General features: G+C 43.9%; 1 pseudogene; it reads left to right on the top strand.

The window, feature by feature from the left end:
- The first annotated feature begins 12633 nt into the window (after window positions 1-12633).
- On the top strand, window positions 12634-15322 carry LOC115322713 (annotated as a pseudogene).
- Window positions 15323-24367: the final 9045 nt, after the last annotated feature.

Here is a 24367-nt window from a genome sequence, read left to right on the forward strand (position 1 = left end):
TGGTGCTTTTCCGTTGAACAAATAATAATAAAACATGTAGAATATACGTCACTAGAAGCAGTGTAACGCACATAAACCTTATGATAAGTTTAATGTAATTAGAGAACGTTCTTAAAACCAGAATCTCAACCAAATAACAGAAATGCCGAAGGGTATTGAGGCGCGTTTATACATTCTTTAGCGCATAATCGAAACCCTTCCTGTGCGACAAAAAGTATGAGAAAAAATGTGCGCTATCAGATAAGTCCTCCGCCGCAATATAATTATTACGTCCTAAAATGCATTTCACGTGTAGCCCGTTCATGCTCAGGCTCTTGGTTAATTCATTTGCTTCAGTCTTCTAATATTCAATATATAAAAGAAATCTGGCTTTTGTGCTTGTCTCTTCGATTATTTTCTTAACATGAGAATAACAACCGGATCTAACGGTTAGAAACCGATATTGTTTTCTCCGGTCCTTGAACCGAACCTTAACCCTTTTACCCTCGACCAAAGAAAAAGTAAAAAAAAAGAAAAGTGTTCGATTCCCCATTATATTTTTCCTTATAAACCCGTTTTGTTAATTTTTATATATATATTTATTATTATTTACGTCCATGCATACTTCCAGCAAGTGCTCGCTCGTGGCCAGTGTTCCAGTGTCATCTGGCAGGCATGTGGAAGTTACTAAAAAAAAGTAATAAAATTACTGAGTATTGGCCTCAAAAGTAATTTGAGTCCAGTAGAAATGAATCAAATTGGAAGTAATTGAGGAAATTACTCACGACTGTAAAAAGTGGCGAATTACGTTTAAAGTTACTTTTATGTTGTTTCTCTTTTTTTTATGGTAACAAGAAAGTACAGAGGTTTTGATGCGTTAGCGTAATTATGCAAGCCAAATATGAATCCGCTTGTTTTTTCACAGAAGTGCTTTAATAGCTGGTTCTGCTTCAGCGGGATCAATTGTATTGTACTTTTTGTTTTCTGGTCAGTGACGTACCGCGGATGTATCATTTATATTTTGAGGTTTAGCACTGCCTGAGCTTGACTTTGCAAACAGTGTTGACTGTTTGCTCTGTTGCGTAAGTAAAGTGTAAAGTCAATTAGAGGTTATGTATTTCAAGTATAGTAAGTACGTAAGGTGCATACTACATAGTAATTTAAGTGAAGTACTATAAATACAACATACTTTTAAAGTAAAAGTACAAATACTTTTTCAAGCCATCTTTCATTATGCTCTTTCATACCCTAGTTTTCTTTTTATTTTATTTTAACTCGCATGCATTGCTCCAGGGGTAATCGGAGGAGCATCACTTTTTCTCCGAGATGGCGGCAAATATTGAATAAAAGGAAGTCGCCACAAAGTAGTTCTTTTTTTTTTTTTTTTGCTCTTGCTGACGAACTATTTATATTTAATACAAACAACTTATAATGCTCGTATTTGTATCGGTCTTATAGCCGCCGTTACTTCACTCAGAGAAACGACCAGGCGACGTCTCGAAAGACGATTGCGCGTTTTCACATGACGATATGCCAGTCTTTGTTTTCAAAATTTGGGAATGTACTTTGAAGTCGCGAATTGTACTTTTTTCAGACATTACGAGAAAACACACTTTAGTGAAGTGCAAGTAGAGCTCAGAAAATTTACTTCAGGTAAAGTATAAGTTTTCTAATCATACTTGAAATAGCGCTTTAAGTACCATGTCCTAAAGTACTTCCCATTTCAGCTTCTTTTTTCTTTTCTTTTTTTGTGTGTGTGAAAATCTTGGGAGGATTCATTAAGCTTTTCGATCTTCGAATCTTGGATGAGCTCCGTATCCCGAATTTTGGGAGGAAAGGCAACGCAAAGACATCACCTTTGCATTGCCCTTGAGCACGCTATCCTCCGAGTACAGCACAAACTACAGGACCACCAGATGGGCTTCAGAGCGGGTGCTGAATTTTGTTGACTCCTTTGAGTGGGGCTTCAGTGTGTACACCTTCCGTGGTGGGCGAGAGCTCCTAAATTGGGGAGAAGCGGGAACAAACCCGTTCTTTAAATACGTCGTCTGCTTGAGCTTCGGGAAACAAAGGAATGACAGTTTTCGGCACTAATCCCGCATTTACTGAGCCTCACTTGCAACGTGTCTGTCCGCTTCCCGCGCCTCGTAGCAGGGTTGTTGCAGTGGGGGGGGGGGGGGGGGGGGGGCTCATGAAACTTTCGGTGGTTTCTGGACCCTTCAAACCACTCCCTGCCTATGTCACATGCTTCCCACTCCTTGCACATAACGGCTTATCTTCCAATATCTTATCGATTTTTGTTCAGGAATGTTTGTTGACCACCAAACCCACCACTAACATTCAAAAGGAATTTGTAATTTGAGTAGAAGTTACTCGGAAAAAAGTAATTAAAGCAACCAACTAATTACCGAAATAAAAATGTTATTGAAAGTTACTAAACTACTCAGAAAAGTAGTTAAACTACAGTATTTTGAGTAGAGTAGTTGAACCACGTAAAGTGTGCCATCTGGGGTGTCATTTTCATTAGAGTCGCAGCCCTTTCGTCTGGCTAGAAGGACATGGTTAGAAGATGCAGCTTGCTGGTGGGGAGATTATTGTTGAAAAGGATTTAACGGCGGAGGCTTCCTTCGCACACTGGATGCGCGTGCGCATGCGTGACGTATAGTGTGGCAAGGAGGACGACGAGGCCGAGAGGCTAAGCCTAGCTTGGACACGATTGCAGACGATTGACGCTTTGTCCTCCTCCTCCTCGGAGCCTGTATTTCAAACGCTACCCCTAAAACACGTGAAACCCACAAAGCAGTTGGGGTCACTCTGTAGTCTAGGAACTCTGATTTTACCCAGTACTAATTGGATCGACGACGTTCTGATCCCTTTGTTTTCGACGGACCTCTATTGTCGGTTGGGATTATGCCCTTCAGGTGACCTATCTCCAGTGCACAGTTCGAGAAAGCTCCGGCTTCTGTTTCAGGCGAATTGTGTCCGCAAGCCGAGGTGGTCTCACTAAGGACCAGACTCACTGAGGCCCGTCCTAGTAGTTGTAGTCACTCTAAACACCGGAAACAATTGATATACTACAAAAAAATGAGAGGCGACTTTTTGCGAGAGTATTGACCTTTAAAAGCATCTGAAGACTACCCGAAATGGAAGGGATGTTCGTGATGGGACGTCGACGAAATACGACATGCAGACAGAGAAGTAAATAAAACTAATTCCTACCGTTATATCTACAAAACAAATATGTAGCATATATTAGTATCTATTTAAATGGGATTATTTGGGCAAGATGTCCGTTTTGTTTCTTTAAATTCGGCCGTGTTTCTTACCTTTCCTGCATGCGTAAGCCTTTTCGGAAAGCGTAAGAACGAAATTCAAATATAGACAAAAAAGGGCACTCAGATGCGGGCCGAAATAGGACACCTTCAACGTTTTAAACAAAAAATAAAAACATTTTTTTTTATTGTACGTGAAGGTTTTCTGTAAATATTGGGTAACGAGCGACGGCTATAAGGATCATAATTTCCTCTCCGCTGTCGTATCAAGAATGATAATAGCACAGCATTTTTAAATAAAATTCCGACCAAAGAAAGCAAAATATAACACTTCAAAAATTGAGGGTGAGGAATAAAAAAATAACGACAAACTCAAGGATCGAGACAGGTAATATTTGTAGTGAGAAGGGTGACAGATTCCGGTGGTCAACTAGCAGCCGTTTCATATTCCATCGTATGACCGCTTTCATCATTAGGCAGCTCAGATATCACATTCGGTCGCCGCCCTGGTGCTTCATATAAGGACTGATCGAATTTTACAGTGTGCTTCCTCTCTCCCACACAAAATAATTACTATGTTCTTGTTTTGTTTTTACCTACAAGTTAACAAAATAACGAAGAATGATCATTCTCCGACCCAATGTAGCGCTAGCTGTCGGAGCTAGATGCCAAAGTTTTAGAAATAACAGTTATCTCTTTCAAAATTTATGAGTGATTTTCTGAAACGTTACACGAAAAAATGGAGCCCACTTCCGGTGACTGACGCCACTCAGCTGCATGTATTCGAACACTCAACCGGCCGCCATTTTCAAATTAAAATTTTCTGAAGATCACATAACTTTCGAAAGAGATAACGATCATATATAAAACCTTGGCTTGTATTTTAGGACCAGTATCGCAGTGTTTGAACGTAGAATATGAATTCGGCGATGCGTACTTAAAAAAAAAAAGAATGGAAAAGTAGTAACGGCACATTTTCCTCCCTTTTACTGACGCGCCCCCAAGCGGATATAAAAATAAGGGAGGAACGAGACGTTTTTCTCGTTCTCCGGGCAGGCGGGAGGAAAGTTCCGTTGTCCCGCCTCATCTTTTTTTAGGTTTGGTTTTTCGGGCACGTCGCACGCGTTGTTTTGAAACGATGCTAGGCTGATTCAGCGTCAGGGGTAGCGAAGGCCGCCTGTACTTAGTCTCCATCTCGAACACGTAGAGGACCTTGGCTGCGTCAAACGAGCAAATTAAGCAGTTAGAAATTGGGAAGTTTCAGTATAGTACCAGCAGCATTATAGTGCACTGGGCTAACATGGCCGCCTTCGCCGTCTTTGCAAGTCTACTCCGCAACCTGCACAACGCCTTGGCCAGCGCAACGAAGTTATGGCAACTTTGCGTACCAGACAGGCATGTTCTTCTGCCGTATGCCTCTGCGCCTTCTGTGCTGCTACGTTCGGTTCTGTTTCCTGTCACCAAGTGCCAACCAACGATCGGCGTGGTTTTGTATTTTCGTGTGTTACCAACTTTGTCAGGGCAGTGTTGTGCGTTGTTAAGAAAGATGCAATTGTCTCCCATGTCAGGTGTTTTCCGTACCGGTGTTTTAACAGCAAGATGAGATGACGTATACCGTAGCACGTTGGCATACCGTCGCAGATTTTAGGAAGACAGCTTTAGCGATTACGGTGCAATCTATCGACCTGCGATTAGTCATGTTGGAACGCTGATTTGAGCCGTAGCTCAAATCAGCCAGTGTCAATCTGGTCTTCTACGTCTTCTTTTCCCCTCCACAAGAGCGATTGCGCTCAAAAGCAAGGGCTGAAGAGGCTCGAAATATGACAGGAAGTAGGTACAATTATAGCTTGGCACATTGGCATTAAACTGAATTTGAACATGAAGACCGGTGTCGTGTTACGTAAATTTGCTTCCTGCTATAGCCGAATAGTTTTTAGTGGACAATCGACTTCTGGCTGAGAAGCTTGTTTCTCAAGTAGTCACAGCGTAGCTAGACGTACAAAACACTTGCCGCAGATTGTGGCGACGCTTCCAGCTGTGTAAATACCCTCTTAACAGAAGTTAATTCAAGACTAGCATTGAGGCCGCTCACGAACAGCGCAAAGAAACAACATCAAATACTCGATAGAAAATTCTTCCCTCGCGCCATTCTCCGACGTGCTTTACGGGGAAGCGAACAGATGGTTGCTAGCATAGCTGCTAGGAACCACAGCGTAACGGGCTATTTTATCGGATTTCGCAAATACTTACAACATGAACGTTTACTGTTTACTACAAGATTCGTCCCTTGGACCGATGAAAATACTTTCTGAGGAATTGCATCAAAGCCGAAAATATCGACCTACAGGGAACAATATTTATTGCTTAGGTTATCACCTAGAAAATCCATACCTTCAAAACAACGAGCACGGAAGGCCGTTGATTTTTCATGTATTGTGTACGTGTATGCGCTCGTTGTATATGATGTCCAGCGCATGCTAACCTGTGGTGTGGCGCGCGTAATGTAAGTGCATATGTGTATGGTAAAGATGTTCGAAGTTGCGCGAGGAAGCAAAATTATTTTTGTGGCCGTGCATTGGACGGTATTTAGCACCATCTAGCCTAGCTATCTGAAACTACCCTGCTTGACCGTGCCATCTGGTAGCGATCTATTCTACCTTCTTTCACGCTTCACGATATTTTCTGGTTGCTAAGCAATGAGAAAAGTAAATTGGCTTGAATTATCTCTCTTGAGAGCGGATTTTGGTTTCGCGAATGATTTACCTCTGCTCATTTACGTTTGGTGTTGAAGACAGATATATGCTTCAAGGAATATCAAAGATAAGACGTGAAATGCGCGAAGTTGCCTTATTTCGGTTGTATCCCTTTAACATCGCATTGTGCGCAGCTACACTTTATTGACAGCGAGTGGACTGAGTATCTGCGTTTGAAACGCACGTTTCCTTACCTGCGTGGGAAGCTGGTTTCGGCAATAAATACAGTGGGTAAAAGGCTTGTGGTATGTTTTTGCTTTTCCCGAAAGCAGTGGTTTGCTCCTCTTGCCTTGAGAACAGTGGCTTGCTTGGATGGGTGCGAAGCGTCTGACTACCTTTCTTGCTATACACCTTTCCAAGAAACACTCGACCCCAGGGGCAGCAAACCGTTTCTGAGCCCAGTCACTGGGTTTGACGCTAGACTAACACCGGCGTCCCTGCTAACCCTAACCAAGTGAACTGTGATTTTGATTGGCGCAGCTTGCGCAGGCGCAGTTTGAAACACTGCTGGCGGCTAAATTATCGTTTTCTCATCTGTATTTGGTGTTTTATGGTGCGTGTATTTTCTGAGGACATTGAGAAAGCATTATTAAACATTAAAAAAAAAAAAGAAAACAAATCTTGTAATCTATTTTTGTTAGGTACGCGCGCAACAGAACGAGTGCAACTGAAAAGCTAGTTGTTGTTTTTTTGTTTTTTTTTTGCGATAAGTTTTGACGGCACCGCCCTATTAGCCGCGTGTCCAACAAAAAAGCGCTTAGCTGTCGAAAATAATTTTGAACAAAAGATGGCCAAAAGGCTATCTTCTGTTGAAAATTGTGAGCGTTTTCACGCTCACAAATAACGTGTTTACCGATGGGCAGGACATGGACATACAGTTTAGCAAGTGTTAACGTTCGAGAAATATATAGTACGTACCAATTATTTTTGGAGATGACTGAGGACTCAACGCGGATTATCTCTGAGAGGGCGAGAATAGTTGTCATTGTTCGCAAATTTACGTCGAGAGCCTTTCGACGTGCTTCATCTCTTTCGTTTCCCGTCAATGTTGAGCAGAAAAACTTGAATGGCAGGCATTTACCAGCCCTATTTCTCGCAGATGAAGATAGCACAAAAAGGGTACGCAGCACGCATAAAAAAAGATTAAGTGGAAACTTTCGGAAGTTGCCAGAAATCGTCGAATGCAAAACTGTAAAACCTAGGTAGAGAATCGCGCTGACCGGGTTTTCACGGTCCAGAGAGTGGCACAATATATCTAGCTAATAGAGCGCGCGACAGTCGCACCAGCCGCATCAGCATCAGCAACATGGCGGTGGCCTAGGAACGTTTTTTTTGGAAATGTGTATAGAATAGACCTTTTTTGAAAGGACGCCGCCATCTTGCGAAAACGGCGTTGTAAGCGCTGTCTAATGGCTCATCACTTAAAATGGTGGTGGCGTAGCGATTATCTGGGTAGGCAACGTTGTGGGTATGGTGGGAACTTGGTTTGACTTGGATGGGTACTTGGCGGAACTTGCGGGATGAACTGTGCTGGCTTGCAGGCCGTGAACCCAAACTTCCGGCTAGTGGCCACCCATTTCAGGGTGGACGGGACGACGGGGCCAGAGCCTTCGAGCATATTTTTCTGAGATGTTTTTCTCTTTCGTATAATAGACTACTTTCATAAAACCCTGCATGCAACGCGGCGCGCATTGCACTCTGGGAACTCGTTGGCCAGGGAGGAGAGTGGCATGGTTTCGGTTTCGATCTACACGTATGTAATTTTAGGATTTTTAGGATGCTTAGAGCCCGTGGATTGCGATATGACAATAAATAGGCGATCTCAGAATCCACTTGAGTGCCCCTTTAACGGCCGTTATCTCATGATTTCTGGTCCCACGAGCGTCATTTGTGGTCTCTAAACTAACCTAAATGGCCAGACCTTGAAGCTTTAGCACAAGCCAGAGACGTATAGCTTGTCTTAATGCAGGCTCGTTGTATTTTTGTACTTGAGCCTTTCTGTTAGCGTTTCGATGTATGTAGACGAGCCAGTGCTGGGAATTTCGACGCTGCGAAGCTCGGGGATCTCGCTTCTGTGCGCATCAGCAAGTTGTAGCAACCAAAAAGTAGGCATAGATCGAGCTTGAGCCTTTGCATTGGTATTGTTGATCAGGGAGTTTGTTCCGTGCGTCCATAGACGATATATAACTGTTTGGGATTACTGTTTCTCTTAATACACCTGAGTACGCGAGGTAAAACTCGGAGGCGCCGTTGAAGAGCTCTATTTGAACACATTTCTGATCTCTTACCTGTACTGCCCCACAGCGCTGCACGAAGTGAAGTTTCCACCCGCTAGCATTCCACTAATATCCAACATCGCGTATGCGCATAAAGTTTTCCTGCGATCATATAGGCGCATTCGCGCATACAAACCGTTTTAAGAAAGCAAAAGGGCCGTTTCATGCCAAAGGAGACGGCAATTTTCGTCATAATTTGGATATGCATGAAAAAAATAATATGAACAAAGACACATTTGAAAGTAAGGATGGCTAAGTTTGAGGGCTGAATTATGTTTATTTTTGCTGACGTCATGCTCCAAAGTGCAGGGAATTTGAGAAAACCTCCTGTATTTAAAAAAATTGCTGAAAAAAAGCTATTTTTACCACATAATTTTACGTTTGCATGCAATCAAGCATAAATATATTCTATCTTATCTTGAAAGGAAAACACCTTACGACGCCATTTTGGGTCCAGACAGGCACTCCAGACCGAAGTAAATTTTTAAGATTTCTTGATTTTTTTTAGTCAACTTGAAATTAAGACTTGACTAAGAACCTTTTTCTACTTATTTTCATAAACCTTATATCGACTAGGTTGCATTACAACAGTAAAAAATTGTTCGGACAGTTTTTAGTTAAATGGTGAATATGACACCTTCTTCAAGAACTGCCATATAGAGGGTAAAAAAAAGCTATGTGGGCAACGGTGCTCGCATTTTCTGAAATAGCCAAAAGTTTAACCGAGCCCATCTGTTCAACATTTCAAAAAATTGGAAAAGTACTTTTTGTCATTTTGGTGAAATAATTTTTTAAATATGAGGCAGAACGGCATCACCTCCTGGCGTCCACCTCGTCGGGAACGCACACCGTCGTCTGCTACGGTCGAGTGAAACACTGCACGGGGTACTTACTTTCGTTAATTATATTTGTATAGCTAAAGCTGTGGATCTCGACATTATGACATGTCTATTTATAGTGACTAGAGAGTGCATATTTTTTTTCTCTAAACTATATGTCCGGGTGCGCTTGCAAGTTGAATAGCGACAACTCGAAATATTGTTTGGGATACTTTCTATCAAAGCCGAAACAAAGCACATTTGCAGCTCACCGACATTTTTGTTTCTTATGTAGATAAATATAAAATATAGTCAAGAAATACTATATCACATTTAGAACATCAGTGTTTCATTAGCTTTAGGTTCATGTCATTGGCTAGAACACTGCGCACGTCTGGAACGTCACGGGTGTGAACCGTCTGCTGCGATGTCTTAAATTCGCGTGGAAAACTCTTTCTGCACGATGGACGTGGGTGTTATTTTAGCCACCACGTAATAATATTCTTTTGGCACGCAAATTTGAAGGCTTTAATTCCACTTTACATGTGCTCAGGTGAGTGGAGAAAAAGCCGTCGTCTACTAACAGAGTTTGTGAACGCAGACGGTTCATCAAAATTGGTTAGCAGACGGCGCGTCTTCACTTTTTGGTCATACTGCGTTTGCTTGCAAAAAAGGAAATAGTGAACGCTGGAGATCGTCAACGATGCCGAGCGATAACGGTGATTTTCCTCCTTTTCAACGAAAAGGTATTGGGGTGCAAATACATAGTGCAACTGAAATACAGAGAGTGAAACATTAAAAGAAGCAGAACATTAAGAGTGGATATTCAGGCCAACGGCCATTCGAAGGTTATAACACAACAAAAGCATGTTGCGTGTTTACCACTTGTAAAATATATGTCCCCCTATATGAAAAAAAGTTCTGTGTTGTGCTCCTATCGAAAACCCCTAAATATGAGTATTCGCCTGCCCTTTCTGGTATTTTGATATCTTATCTGCGTGACATCTGTACATAGTATTTCTGGACTATATATTAGATTCATGTACGTATGAAAAAAAGAAATGTCGATGAACTACAAATGTGCTTTGTTTCGGCTTTGATAAAAAGTTTCCCAAACAGTATTCGAGTAGTCGCTATTCAACTTGCAAGTGCACCCAAACATATTGTTTAGAACAAAAAAAAATATCCCCTTCCTAGTCACTATAAATAGAGATGTCATAATGTCAAGATTCTTAGCGTTAGCTACACAAATATAGTTAACGAAATTAAGTTCCCCGTGCAGTGTTTCGCTCGACCGTACCAGACGACGGCGTGCGTTGCCGACGAGCTGGACGCCTGGAGGCGATGTTGTTCTGCCTCATATTTAAAAAAATAATTTCTCCAAAATATCGAAAAGTACTTTTCTAATTTTTTTATGTTGAACAGAGGGGGTTGGTTAACCTTTCGGCTATTTCAGAAAATGCGAGCACCGTTGCCCACATGGCTTTTTTTTTTACCCTCTATAGGGCAGTTTTTGAAGAAGGTGTCATATTCACCATTTAATTAAAAAAACGTCCGAATAATTTTTTACTGTTGTAATGCAAGCTAGTCGAGTATAAGGTTTATGAGAATAAGTAGAAAAAGGTTCTTAGTCAAATTTTAATTTCAAGTTGACTAAAAAAAAATCAAGAAATCTTAAAAATTTGCTTCAGCTTGGAATGCCTGTCTGAACTCAGAATGGCGGCGTAAGGTGTTTTCCTTTCAAGGTAAGATAGAATATATTTATGCTTGATTGCATGCAAACGTAAAATTATGTGGTAAGAATAGCTTTTTTCAGCAATTTTTTTGAAACACAGGAGGTTTTCTCAAATTCCCTGCATTTTGGAGCATGACGTCAGCAAAAATAAACATAATTCAGCCCTCAAACTTAGCCATCCTTACTTTCAAATGTTTCTTTATTCATATTATTTTTTTCAAGCATATCCAAATTATGACGAAAATTGCCGTCTCCTTTGGTTAGAATGACCCAAAAGTCGAGCACTTGTGTGAAGATTGTCGCACCTTTCGCCGGAAGTGCGTCGGACGGTCATGAACCCCTATGCGGTGCGCCAAACGAACAAAATTATTCAAACCGCACTTGACGGTTGGTAATAGCTCTAATATTTGTTATGTGTTTGCTTTCTTCCTGACTGAGTCTGCCGAGATAAGTTTAGACACACCGTTCAGGCATAGGTCTTACGCGTCAGGAAAAGCTTGTCCAAAAAATGCTTACCGAGGAGTAGGGGACGCTTGTTAGGGCCCCCGTCGTAGCAAGCCGATCTCAGTGTTTGCGAAAACTTAATCTTTTACCAGCATAAAATTTGAGTGTGAGATATGGGATGACACGAGGAAGACATCATAGTAACTTTTGTGCAGTAGTGAGGTCGAATTTATTACGTTCCCTTAAAAGTTTATGCGCCAACGCTGGGCTCAACTTTGATAACCCTGTGAAGATTCGGCTTGCTTTTCGCCCAATGTAGTAACAAGAAGCGGACGTTTGGCAAACAAAATACGTGTAGGGTTCAAGGTGACCAAATTTCAGTTGTAGTTTACTGGTACTAGACGGGATTACTGCCACTGAGCTCAAAATGCACTCGTGGGGTGAGGTGACTAAGCCACGTCTTACTACGTTTGCATACGCACGCACAATATCCGGTGTTTCGGGAACCAAGGAAAGTGCCCCGGTCTTCGTTTTGTATCACTCGAGAATGAGCGTATTGTACAGTCGTAAAAAGTCCGATAATCGAAAAAGTAATCAGCGCTTCGGTCGCGGCGTGATAGCATGAGATGAACCTGCTCGCTCGAAACCGAAACTGGGTGGCCAACCAGTTCCGAGAGTGCAGTGCGTGGTATTTCGCCGCGATGGGGCGCGTCGGTTTTGGAAAGAGTCTATTGGATCATCAAAGCACTCCCGTTTTGTTTTAAGTTGAGTGTACCGCCGGCATGTCGTACGGCGACTTCGGCGATGTTGAGCGGCTCGACACGGACCATTGACGTCGGAGGTGAGTAAAGGAGATATGTCGACTGCTTACTAATCGCCGAGATAATATAGGTGTGCACTGAATGTCGCGCTCAAGGTGATAGTCGGTAGTTGCGGCGATTGACGTCGCAACGAAAAATCACAACATAAGAATTGTGCCGCAATCGATCGGTGCCCGTCGACGCGATCGGTCATGCAGTTGACCATCAAACATCGAATTAAATTGCTAATATCGCATGTGTTATCGGCTCGCTCGCAACATGTCATTAAAGCTTGCAAAAATAAATAGCAGTAGCTTTTTTTCTTTTTGCGGGAAAGCGCGGCCGAAGAGCACTCTGGCAACCGAGAGCACAACCCTACACATGCGAAATTGCTAATATCGCATGTGTTATCGGCTCGCTCGCAACATGTCATTAAAGCTTGCAAAAATAAATAGCAGTAGCTTTTTTTCTTTTTGCGGGAAAGCGCGGCCGAAGAGCACTCTGGCAACCGAGCGCACAGAATGCGTTTAATGAAACCGCGAGTGGCCGAAGAGCAATGGACACAACAGGTGAGCTGCCCACAACAGCCAGCTGTGTTTACTAATGCATGTTTCGAAATAACTGCGTCAGCTGCATTTAAGTTTACACGTTAAGGCATAACACATGGTAATCATAACACTTTGTGTCGACATAACTTCATCGTTTCAAATTGAAGTTCAGCTACGATTCTTAAATAAATTGGTGCAAGAGACAAAGGAATGCCTCCTCAACAGTTTTTGTTTTACATGCCAGTTTCGTGCCTTACATTCATGACAAACTTATGCCATCTCACCTGCACCTTGACTAGCTATTCTTTTTTTTTTCTTTCCCCCTTTTTTCTGATGTTTGTGTATCTGTGCTGATTCCGGTACCTTCCGTCAGCAGACGAGCGCTACTACCCTCATCCAGACCTCCTCACCAGCTGGGACGTAGATGTGAAGAAGTGGCCGGACATTTGGTCAGCAAGAGTAATTTACTCTCCGCTTTACACAAAAGCATGCGATTTGAGGGATGCTAAAGCGTATAAAAGCTTGGAGTCGTATAACTATTTGAAGAGTGGCTGGGTGGGAGAAGTCCTCATTCATAAGATCGACAAAGATTTGGTCCTTTTAAAGGGCAGTGTACAAGGCTCGCAGTCAAGCAAAAAACTCAGTCAGGTCTGGGTCTCCGCCAAGAGGGAAGGCCATGTTGCGACAGCCGGATGCACCTGCATAGCCGGCAAAGCAAGAGTGTGTAGTCATGTAGGCACAATACTTTGGAAAGCTGAGGAAGCAGAAAGCTCAGGATACACAGGGCATGCCTGTACAGATGAAGGCAGCAAGTGGAACCAGGGCACAAAAAAGAATATCGTGCCCTCCGCCTTTTGCAACATCGATTTCAAGTTGGAGAGATGGGCATCCACAAGCACCGTTAGACATGCTCCACAGGCAAAGAAGTTTCGCGCCTTTCGCGATGATAACGTGCTGGAAGAGTTCTTGGCGAAAGCTCCCTCCCAAGGTCTCTTCAACATACCGGGCAAGTACAAGCTATTCTTGCCCGGACATGGCAATGTGTCTGCTCAGTGTGTTATAAATAGCTCTACAATCAGATTTTAAAAATTTTCAATATTGGAAACTCAAGAGAAAAATACAAGACTTGCACATAGCTTACATACTGCAAAAATAATTTCTAAAAGCATAGCCATCCGAGGGCAAAAAAAAATGCTTCTGAAGTTTCGAATGTAAAAGTTCCTATTCAAATAAATAAATAATGATCGGCCGAATCTTCCAATGTTTGCATTCGGCTAAATTCGGAACATGTGAAACTTTTGGGAAATATTCAATAAAAATTCGGCAACCGACTGCACGAAAGCAACCAAAGAATTAGACGGCAGTTTTTCTGCTTCTGTTGGTTTTATGGACAATCATTTAGAATTGCCCAACATACCCGACATTGCACTCGTGCTGTAGGTTAGGGCATGCAAATAGTGGTTTTCGAATTGAATAGCACGATGTCATCCTTAGCATCAATGCTGTTGAGAGAACCAGTTGTCGGGGCTTTCTTTTGAACACAAAATCTAATGCAAAAATGTAAATATTTCTACCGCAACAGCACCCGTTCCCATTAAAGTAAATGCAGTCCAAGAATGACACGTTTGCCAAGAAGTTTGTCATGCAAAGAATTTATACAAGTCTAGTCAGCTCAGTAATCGGATAAATCCTTACTAATAACTGGATTGACGGAGAAATTCCCCGCCATCTCTTACAAACAGGGAGTCTGAGATTGGCAATACAGTTTTAACTATTTCTTTCCGTGCCATTGCAGGAAGGCTTTTCTATGACACACTTACAGCACCTCTCCAGATGCCATCCTGTGGCCCTGATGAGGCACCCAATCCACTGCCAAGCCGCGAGAGCCATCTTGATCTAGACAGCCTGCCAGAGAGCTTAGCTGCCTGAGGTGTAACGTGTTTTACACTGACTATGTTGTGTTGAGCAGTGCTGCAGCGGCAGAATTAGAAAACCAAACGAGGGGCACGAAAGATGCCTTATGGCGAGAGTCACGGCAGTTGTGCATTATGGCGTCCAACGTAGGACGGGTTCCCAAAATGGCAGCGACTTCCCACGAAAAGACGGTGGTGTCGCTGACCAGCAGTACATTCCGTTGGAATGCTGCAACTAGCCGTGGCCAGAATTTTGAGCCCGTTGCACGAACGCAGTTTGTGAGAGAGACAGGGTTAAGGGTTTCCTTGTGTGGAACAGTTATCTGTGCACAGCTGTCTTGGATCTCTGCCAATCCAGACGGTATTATTGAATCTCATAACGCCATCTTTAAAATTAACTTCCCGGACACCGAGGATTGCTGGCTTCATATCGAAGGAAAAACCCTACGAGGTGAAAAAAAAAGAAAAACGAAGACGGCACCATTTTTTTGGACGCTGATCATGACAGAGGCTTTTACAGCCAGGTCCAGTACACCATGCTCTGTACCGAAAAGGTGCTTTGCTTTTTTATGTTTGGTCGCCCCTCAACGTTGCATCATTCACAGTGCCGTTTGATGAGCAGTTCATCATAAAAGAGATGCCACGTCTGACAAGTTTTTACTTTGTTTCAATGTTGCCTTATGTTGAACAAAAGTTCCAAGATGGTAGTCGCAAACCGTCCATAGGCTACAGGCGATTGGCAAAGATGCCATATGAGAGTGCACATGCATTTCTGAAACTGTAGTTGCTTTTATGTGAAGAACCGTTGTAAACAAGGTTGAACTCCTCACCAAACAATGCCAATTTACACGGGCCCTGAAACGATTTTGACATTAAAATTATATGGAGCATGAGCTTGTCACTTTTACTTTAACTTAGCAAAATTAAATAAACGTGCTGTGTAACCGCAAAGGGAAAAGGGGGCTATTTCGAAACCAGCAGTTAAGTATATTGGCGACGGGGGCTATGGCGTCGCATCGGGTGCAGTGTGCTGAGAGCGCAACTCGAGCAGTTATCTGCTTATATAATGCTAATCTTTTATAAATCTTGTTAAAACGTAAATGAAAACATCGAAAAGTCTCGTATTCTTGGCTTTTTTACACTGAAAATTAGTGGCATCATCTACCGAAACTCAGCAAAGGCATTCCTTCGTTGTTTTGCTGCTTATTGCAAAGAAGGCGCCATGTAACCGAGCTTTCGGTTCCATGTCCAAAGATCCCCAGGTGGTCCAAATTAATCCTCAGTCCTCCGCTGGGGCGTGCCAGATGACCGTCGTAGGTTTAGCACGCAGAACCCCCGAATTTGAGTTTTTTTATTTTGTTGTTTTGCTACCAACATAGGACTGTCAAGCATGATCTTCAGCGTCCAGCTGGATGGCTTCAGGTCCTCCAATTCGCCATGGGGCACCACACGCTTCAATCTGTTTAATTTTTCTTATACAAAAAGTGCACTTAGGCAATAACTATTTTCTGATCTTTACTGTACAAGTGACAGAGGCAGAGATCTCTGGGTTCTGCAGTGCAATCTTCTGCCTCATGTGATCCAAGATGCAAGGTTTTAGCACACTCGTCCACCGGTCACCTTCAACACCTCACCTTTTGCCGTAGTTTCTGCACAAGTACTGTAACAAATTAAGATGGACAGCAAATCCACGGGCTGAGTGGGACTAGTTACTTTTTGATGCTGCGTTCGCTCTACTCTGATAATTTATCCAAGTTTGCTGTGGTTATTGTGTGATCGCTAATATCAGACTCTGGGAACATTATTTTAATTCAAAAGTGTTGGGAAGAGTTCCTCATGTTTTTTTGTGTTTTGACTTTCTATACATTTCTGAAAATTGTAAGTGCTTTTAGATGCATTTTTGTAAAACCGTCTTGTGTAGGGCATTGGTACATTTTCAAATGCATTTTGCCCATACCTAGATACTTGTATGAGTCTTTCAGACGAGTTATTAAGGGTTCTTTTGAAATACACGGGCTTCAAACTTGGAGCAAAATTATTTGTTCTCTCTAACAAGCAAGTCTCGCAAGACTTTGTGCAAACACTATTAAAGTAGATATGTGCCCTACTTGCTTTTTTTTTTTGTTTGGCAGATCCAACTAAGTTCCTGTCGCAAAACAGTTCCAAGACATTTCGACTTCCTTTCTGAAACTGGGGTTCTGTTTAATTATTGAGTTCAACATTTGCTCTTACCATGTGGCACTCTCAGTATGTACAATCTTTTCTTTGAAGATTTTACAACTGGTTTCACCTGGCAGCGACTATTGAAAATAAAATCTGTTGCGAGACATTATTCGCATACCATCTGCGAGCCATGTAGAAATTTTGGTTTTAGCACGTGCCTGAAGCAGCGAATAGTGGGCTTGCTCTGGACTTGCTCTGGACAATTTCATGTCTTCCAAGGAAAGGAAACACGTCTTGGTCATGTTTTATCAGTTTGTATTGCACACTACTGGACATACAGGAGGCACCCGCGGAATGTCTGCGGTGGCAGCCTCGTTAAACAACTCGCCCACGGGCAACCCTGCATCGACAGGGAATCAGCAAAAAGCCTCACTATGCAAAGCGCAGACATACTTCCAGCACACCAGGTCTGTAACAATGCGATAAAACATATTAAGGTACGTGCCTATATTCTTTAGGTTTGTGCACTATTGGTAGTGCTCCTTAATTATGCAACGCATTTAAGAGTATCCAAATAATATCACCACTCTTTAAAAAAGTATTTTTTTAACAAGTAGATAAGCAACAACAGCAATATGTCAAAAATGCCATTCACTAGTGACATGAAAGGTCACAAACACAAACAATATCACAGAGTGCGTAAGGGACAGTGAAGTGAATGTCTAGTTCATAGCGCACAATAAACTTTTCTCGATTTCATCCTTCCAGATATGCGAACGGTCACGAAACCGAGACAAGCCTTACGATGTAAGTATTGGTATCAGGAATCTGTTTGCTGAAAGTGTGTAAACACTGCCAGCACACATATTCCTGCTTCCTGCTCAATTATCGCACATGTAGAGTATGTAAACTGGACAAGTTTTCAAAGGTATCTCCAGTGTGCATTATTAACTAGACCCCCCCCCGAGAATGGGACGAGAAGGAACGGAGGACACAAAGTCTCAAGTCTCGAGGACAAACATGGCCTCCTTTTGAGACTGTGTTTGTCCTTCCCTTTTCGTCCCAGTCTCGGAGTTTTTTGTCAATAATGTTCGACCATGACCAGCTTGTTTGTGCCCTAACTTTCCGTTCACCTTCAGTGTCTTTTTTACAGTGCATCACTTGTCTGAACAAATTGAGTGCCAGGGGCAAGGAGGAATTAGTCAATGTTTTCAAGAGCAGATCAGCCAGCTAAGTGATTTTTACTTACGAAAATGAAAATCCCGAAATGTTAAAACGGTTTTTACATGTATCCAAAAATAGTGAGCCCCATGCATTAGGGAAAGTATTGTCATGGGCATTTAGAAGTTCTAACCTAACACAAAAGAAAATAAAGAACAAGAGCATCCTTTATTTTTGAGCTGAGTTCCCAAGATCATCAATGCACTAAACACACCTCTCAGCCATTTGTCAGACTCCTAAAGACGGTATTTCACTACTCCGAAATTATTAAAATACATTTTTCAGTACATCAATGTGAAATCAGTCTCCCGGTAAGTACTTCTTCAAGTGATGTAGGAGAAAAAATGAACTGGGTCAAGGTCTGGAGAATCGACAACTTCCAAGCAGATTCTTGCCACACCCGCCAAGAAAATCGTAGATTTTGGCTTTAAAAATCAGTAGAAATTTGTAGATTTTTGAAAGCTCCGCTAAGCGATTATTTATATAAATATATCTTTTTTTTCTGATATGGTTCTTATATTTATTGCCTTGAACCTATCCCGTTAGAACAGGAAAGTAGTCAAAAAGTCAAATTTGGGGGTTTTATGTGCCAAACCAACGACGGGCATCTGGCACGCCCCAACGGAAGACTGAGGATTAATTTCGACCACCTGGGAATCTTTTGACGTGCAACCGAAAGCTCGGTTACACGGCGTCTTCTCCGCAATAAGCCTCCGCCAGATTGCGGACAACTCGGCTGGGATTAGAACCCGCCAAATGGGCATCCTTAGGCAGACATTCTCGCCTCGGTGCCACCGAGGCGGCTTAGAAAGTAGTCTCCAAACCGAACAAACTTGCTTGGCGCGAAGCCTCGCTTACTTTGCCATTAATGTAACGCAGGTGCAAACTCAAACACCGTCAGTGTCCAGAGACTACATCACCTCAAGCTCCTGTTACGGGCCAGCCGGGATACCGGTAGGCCCAGGTCTCACAGCCCGAATTTCCTAAAAACAAGGAGGCTCTGTTTATAACAGAGTGATGAGCTGTTTACACAGCTCATCAGTCTGTCAGCCATGACCCATGGAAAAGACGTTCAATTGGTTATTAAAACCGGAGCAGTGGTGAACGTGATATCGGAAACCCTGGTCACAAGAATGGGCAGGACTACCCGAGACCTTTGGTACTCCTCGTGCGCGCTGTGAACAGGGAGCTGGTGAACTCATCTGGTCAAGTGGAACTTAACGTTCACATCGGACCAAAGGTGAGTGTATAGACAACATGTGTGGTGCACCCAGGCTTCTTGCATGAGGTGTGTGGATTTCCGTTCTGCTAGGGCAGTGGTTCTCAACCATTGAAGTTTCGCGGAACCCTTGTGGATCAGCGGAGATGAGAGAGGACTCCGTTCACGGTGAGGGGAAGGGAAAGACATAGGTTAAATATGAAAGCGATTAAGTAAATGGATATAACTGAGGCCTAGTGTGAAGTAGACTTCTCTTATCGACATATACACGAGAAAACGCACCCTAAAATTGAAACATTTCTTCTCAATCTGAGAAAAGAAAACTTTTATTGCGGGCTTCACTGATGAGGCTGGGCTTCGCAGAGCCCAAAGGGTCCGCGGTCCCCCATTTGAGAACCACTGTGTTAGGGAACCAAGATGGTGTTGGATTCCCCATAGAAAAGGATCGAGCTCCAAGGACTGCTCTTTACCCCGAGCTGTGCTATCCAACAAATTCGCCTGATACTGCCAGTGTACAGTGCCTCGAGAAACGTTATCTGCCACCGAAAACCCAGGCCCTCATCGCAGTGCGCATAGCAGCCGATGGTGGAACCTCTTGTCCAAAACAAACAAACCCCCTGCCCAGTGTGGACTGGACGTTGACATTGACAAAGAACGAGATGGGCTTCATTCTCACTGCCAACACCGACTGCGTGCCCCGATTGTCTTAAGGGGAACGGTCATCAAAAAAGCGACGACAATAGCAAGAACACCGCTGAGCAGGCCCCTCCTGGACCAAACTCGCCACATTCAGCTGGAGCATGAGTTGTCGTCTGAAGAAAAGCTGCAATTTCAAGGTCTGGTAGTAAAATACAGTCACTCCTTCCCCACTAAAACAGGTCCTATCAGGCACACAAACATCGCTGAACATAAGATTAACACTGAGGAAATCCCTCCAGTGTGTCAAAACCCCCACTGGAATTCTCCATATTGCCGCGCGTGCATGGCCAAGTAGGCAGCGCGTCCGTGGCCTAACGGTTATCGTGTTTGTCTCCCTCATAAAAGCCGAGGTTTGATGCCTGGCCGCGGAATACACCTTTTTTGTTGTTTCTGTAATGTTGCGTTCTGGTAAATTGGAGAACCCTGTTGCTTATTCGAGGTTAGAATGTTCTACGTGCCGATCCTTCTATGCCGATTGTTCCAGAAGCCCACGCATCTATATACGGGGCTCAGCGTGGCGAGCCGGAGTCAGTCTCGCCCCAGCGTTTGATCCAGGTGTGTCGCCGCCATCGACGCCCGCGATGCTAGTCTTTTTCTATCTTGTTTTGGGCACAAGCTCGCCCTATTAAATGCTTGGTTTGCTTCTGTTCTCATTCCCTCATCAACTGTGATTCGTGACAATATGAGCGCAAAAGTGACGATCGATCAGCTTTCAGAAATGCTGACCAAAGGTGTTATCCGAACTTCGGCCAGTGCACAATCGTCCCCAGTGGAGCTGGCGCACACGTGATCAATATTTCGAGGTTCTGCGTCATCTTCTGCAAGGTGAAAGCCGTAACCACGAAAGACGTACACACCGTTACACGGATAGACGACCTCATTGACAGGCTACACGGATCCAGGGTCTTCATTGCGCTAGACTTGGTTTTTAATTACTGGCAAGTTCCCAATAAGGGGGAGGGCAAGGAGAATACTGCTTTCGCTGCTGGTTTTGGGCTCTACGTACAAGTTCAAGTTGTACAGTTCGACTCATGAAAGACCTCTGCAACGTTCTATTGCAAACTAAACGAGGTGGTGGCAAATCAGCTACGGAAGATCTGTCTGGCCTATCTCGACGACATTGTTGCTTTTCCTGAATGGCAAAAGACCAACTGCAGGACCTACGAGAGATCTTCCAATCCTTTGATAATGTGGGGCTCCAACTTCAACCAAGCAAGTGCCACATTGCTTTTAACAGCATTCGGTATCTTGGCCACATCACAGACGGAAAGGCCATTCGTTCTAATCCGGATAACATCCGCGCTGTCCGGGACACTAAGGCCCCAACGAACCGCAAACAACTTCGGAGTTCCTGGATCTTTGCGGTTACTACGGAAGGTTCGTCAGAGACTTTGCATGCAACGCCCGGCCACTAAATGACCTCACAAGTTTGAACGTCATGTTTACGTAGAACCAAGCGTACCAGGAATCTTTTGAGATACTGAAAAACTGGCTGACCAGCGATCCAGTTCGTCGATTACTCAATCCTGACCTGCTCATCGAGATCCATATTGACGTCTGCGGCTCTGAGATTGGCACTGTGCTCGTTCAAAAAGACGGCGAGGAGGAGTTGTCATCGGACTCGCAAGTCGGCACTTTGACAAGGCAGAAATAAAATACAGCACAACAGAGAAAAAGTGCGTAGCAGTTCCAACCATATATTATCGGCAAACCGGTAACGGTGGTAACGGACCAAGCCAGCAAACAAGGCTGATGACAGTGAAGAACCCGAATCGACGATTGAACCGCTGGGGTTTGCTGTTGCAAGAATTCAACCTCACCCTGACGCATTGACCAGAAGTTGAGAATCCTGCAACTGATGGCGAAGAGCTTCCACTCCTGCTAGTATCCAGAGAAGATATCAGCAAACTTCAGAACAGGGATCCGTTCCTCAAGCGTATCATCAAGCTCCTTCAGAGGCCCGAGCGAACCGGGGGGAAGAGGTTGAAGAGAAAAGCGAGGCCATTTTTCCTCATTGACGACATCCTGCACCGAAGAGCCAAGGGCTTCACAGAGGACCGACTGGCGCTCGTGGTACCGAGGACCCTGCGACGCGAAATTCTTTTTGTGTGCCACGATGACACCAATGCAGGGAAAAGGTGACAAGTGCGATGAAGGAAATCTGTGAATGCTATTTAAGGCCGAAAAGGTTCGCCGAGGAAATACGCTATGTGCACCACGGAACCCTTTTGACCAGAACCCAGCAGGCAGCCTTCAACTACTGCCTCTATAGAACTCTGCATACTTTCAGCAAATTCGAATAGACTTCGTGGGCCCACTGACGGAGTCCAAGGATGGCAACAAGTTTATAGTCCCGATAGTCGACTGCTACTCCAAATGCGTAGAAGCGGTTTGTATACCTGAAGCACTGGCGGCCTGTGCAGCTAAAGCTTTAACGGGTTCAATGGTTCTCAGGAATGGGACACCGGAAAGAGCCATTACAGATCGGGGGCGTTGTTTCACAGTGTAGATAATAGAGGAGCCGTTCCATCTGACAAAAACTAACCACGCCTGTACCATTGCATACAACCCACAAACCAACAAACTGTCTGAAAGGATCAACCGGACCCTGGTAACTATGATTACCAAGTATGTCTTCGCTCATCATCAAGACTGGGGCCAGTCTGTGCAGTATGTCGTATTTGTCTAGAATTCTTTTGTGCACGGGACAACAGGGCACTCTACATTTCCGCCTTCGTGGAAGGGAGCCAACCCTGGGACTCGGACATCAGGAACAACAAGTAAAAGGTCGCAGGGTCTCTTATATCATTCCTAGCACGACTTGATGGCGAAAGCCCAAGCGCTGATGCATTAAAGACAGACGCATAACTTACTTCACTTTGATTCCTCTTAATTCGCTTTGTCATCCTTCTTAATTTCATTACCTGTAATCCGCCTAAATGGTCACTTAAACGTGATAGCAAACCTCCGGAGACAGCGTGCTCTCTAATGACGCACTTTTGTTGCCGCTTCATTGGCTCACTTGGATCGGGGCGTCGGCTGTGGTCCCAGTGATAGCAAACATCCGAAGACGGCACGCTCTCTGATGATGCACTTTTGACACACTTTTGTCGTTGTTTTCATGTCGTCGACCTGTTTTCGCCCAAGGACTAAGAAGGTCAACTGAACGATGAGACATATAAGGCTTTCACTTTAAAAACCGAATGAAGACATCTACGCACAGCACCGAAGAGGGCAGGTAGCGAGTAAGCTTGCTCTCAGCATGACATGCCAGACTATCCGAACTAGAGTCGGCTTAGCCAGCAACACGTAACCGCTTCCACCGCGCTGGACGCCCGTGCCGTTTTTTCTGCGGACCGCAGGCGGTGTCTCGTGTCCTGAGAGCTGAATGTGGTTAACTTTATCGAGGCATGACCCGCCAGGCATTGTTCTTCGATTCGGCCGCCCTGGGATTTATAGCTTTTCACAATCCGTGACACCAGCCCCTTATCTTGATATAAGGGGCTGATATGACGGACTCTGGAAAGCTACAAAATGCCAGGGCGGCCGGATCGGGGAACAATGCCTGGCCGATCGTGCCTCGACAAAGTTAACCACATTCAGCTCCCAGGAAACGAGGCACACTCAGCGGTCTGCAGAACAAACGGCACGCGCGCCCAGTGCGGTGGCAGCATTATGTGATATTGCATTAGACCGCATCAGTTTTTTCCGCGACGAGTGGTCCTTTCAGGTTACACAAACCAGCACACACAAAAACCATGTCACTTATCGCTCGACGAGATGTTCTGCAAAAGGCAGACTTAAAATTGCGATAGCTTTCGATGCGATTAATGGCTCTTTCAACATGGGTCCTCACAGATGCAATCTGTCGAGCTTTTGTTACCTTAGATTCTGACAGCTAAGGCTTTCCTGAAGAAAAAAAAATGAACATTCAAGTAGCTAAGCCCCCCAAGAAAGTATGCCACAGCATCTTTCCACACTCTTTTCATACATGCAAAGTATCTCAAGCGAGCAAACCACCATTTGGGGAGAGCCCACCACCAATTTTGTCTAGCCATGCAACGAAAGGCTTATCTGAAACCACGAACCCCTAGGCAATGTGTAGTTGTCCACACACATCCTCTGTGTTTTATGTTCTTTCAATCCTAGGTATCGTAGAGTGAATCAGCGAATAATGTGCGTCATATAGAACTTGGGTTACAAAATGTGATGGTCTCGCTTTACGCTTTACTTAGGTAGGCCACATGGGCAACCATATGGCAACCATGGGCGGTCTCAATGTCGTCAGGTTTTTTCAGGACTAAAAACTAGGTGTTTATTTGAGTATCTAATCATTAAATTTAATACATCTTAATCCTCCAAGGAAATTGTGCCATGCTTCTCACAGAGAGACATGCTCAAGCAATGCCTTTGCTGAAGCCCCAGAATGAGTCAAAGAAAAAATACTGTTTACGCACCAGTTTCAATGATATACTTGGAAGTTTCCACTCGCAGAAGTGCCAGGCTGCACATGAGAAACAGACGATC

The sequence above is a fragment of the Ixodes scapularis genome, unplaced genomic scaffold (genome assembly GCF_016920785.2).
Source record: "Ixodes scapularis isolate PalLabHiFi unplaced genomic scaffold, ASM1692078v2 PGA_scaffold0__279_contigs__length_252992795, whole genome shotgun sequence".
NCBI classification, from domain to species: domain Eukaryota; kingdom Metazoa; phylum Arthropoda; class Arachnida; order Ixodida; family Ixodidae; genus Ixodes; species Ixodes scapularis.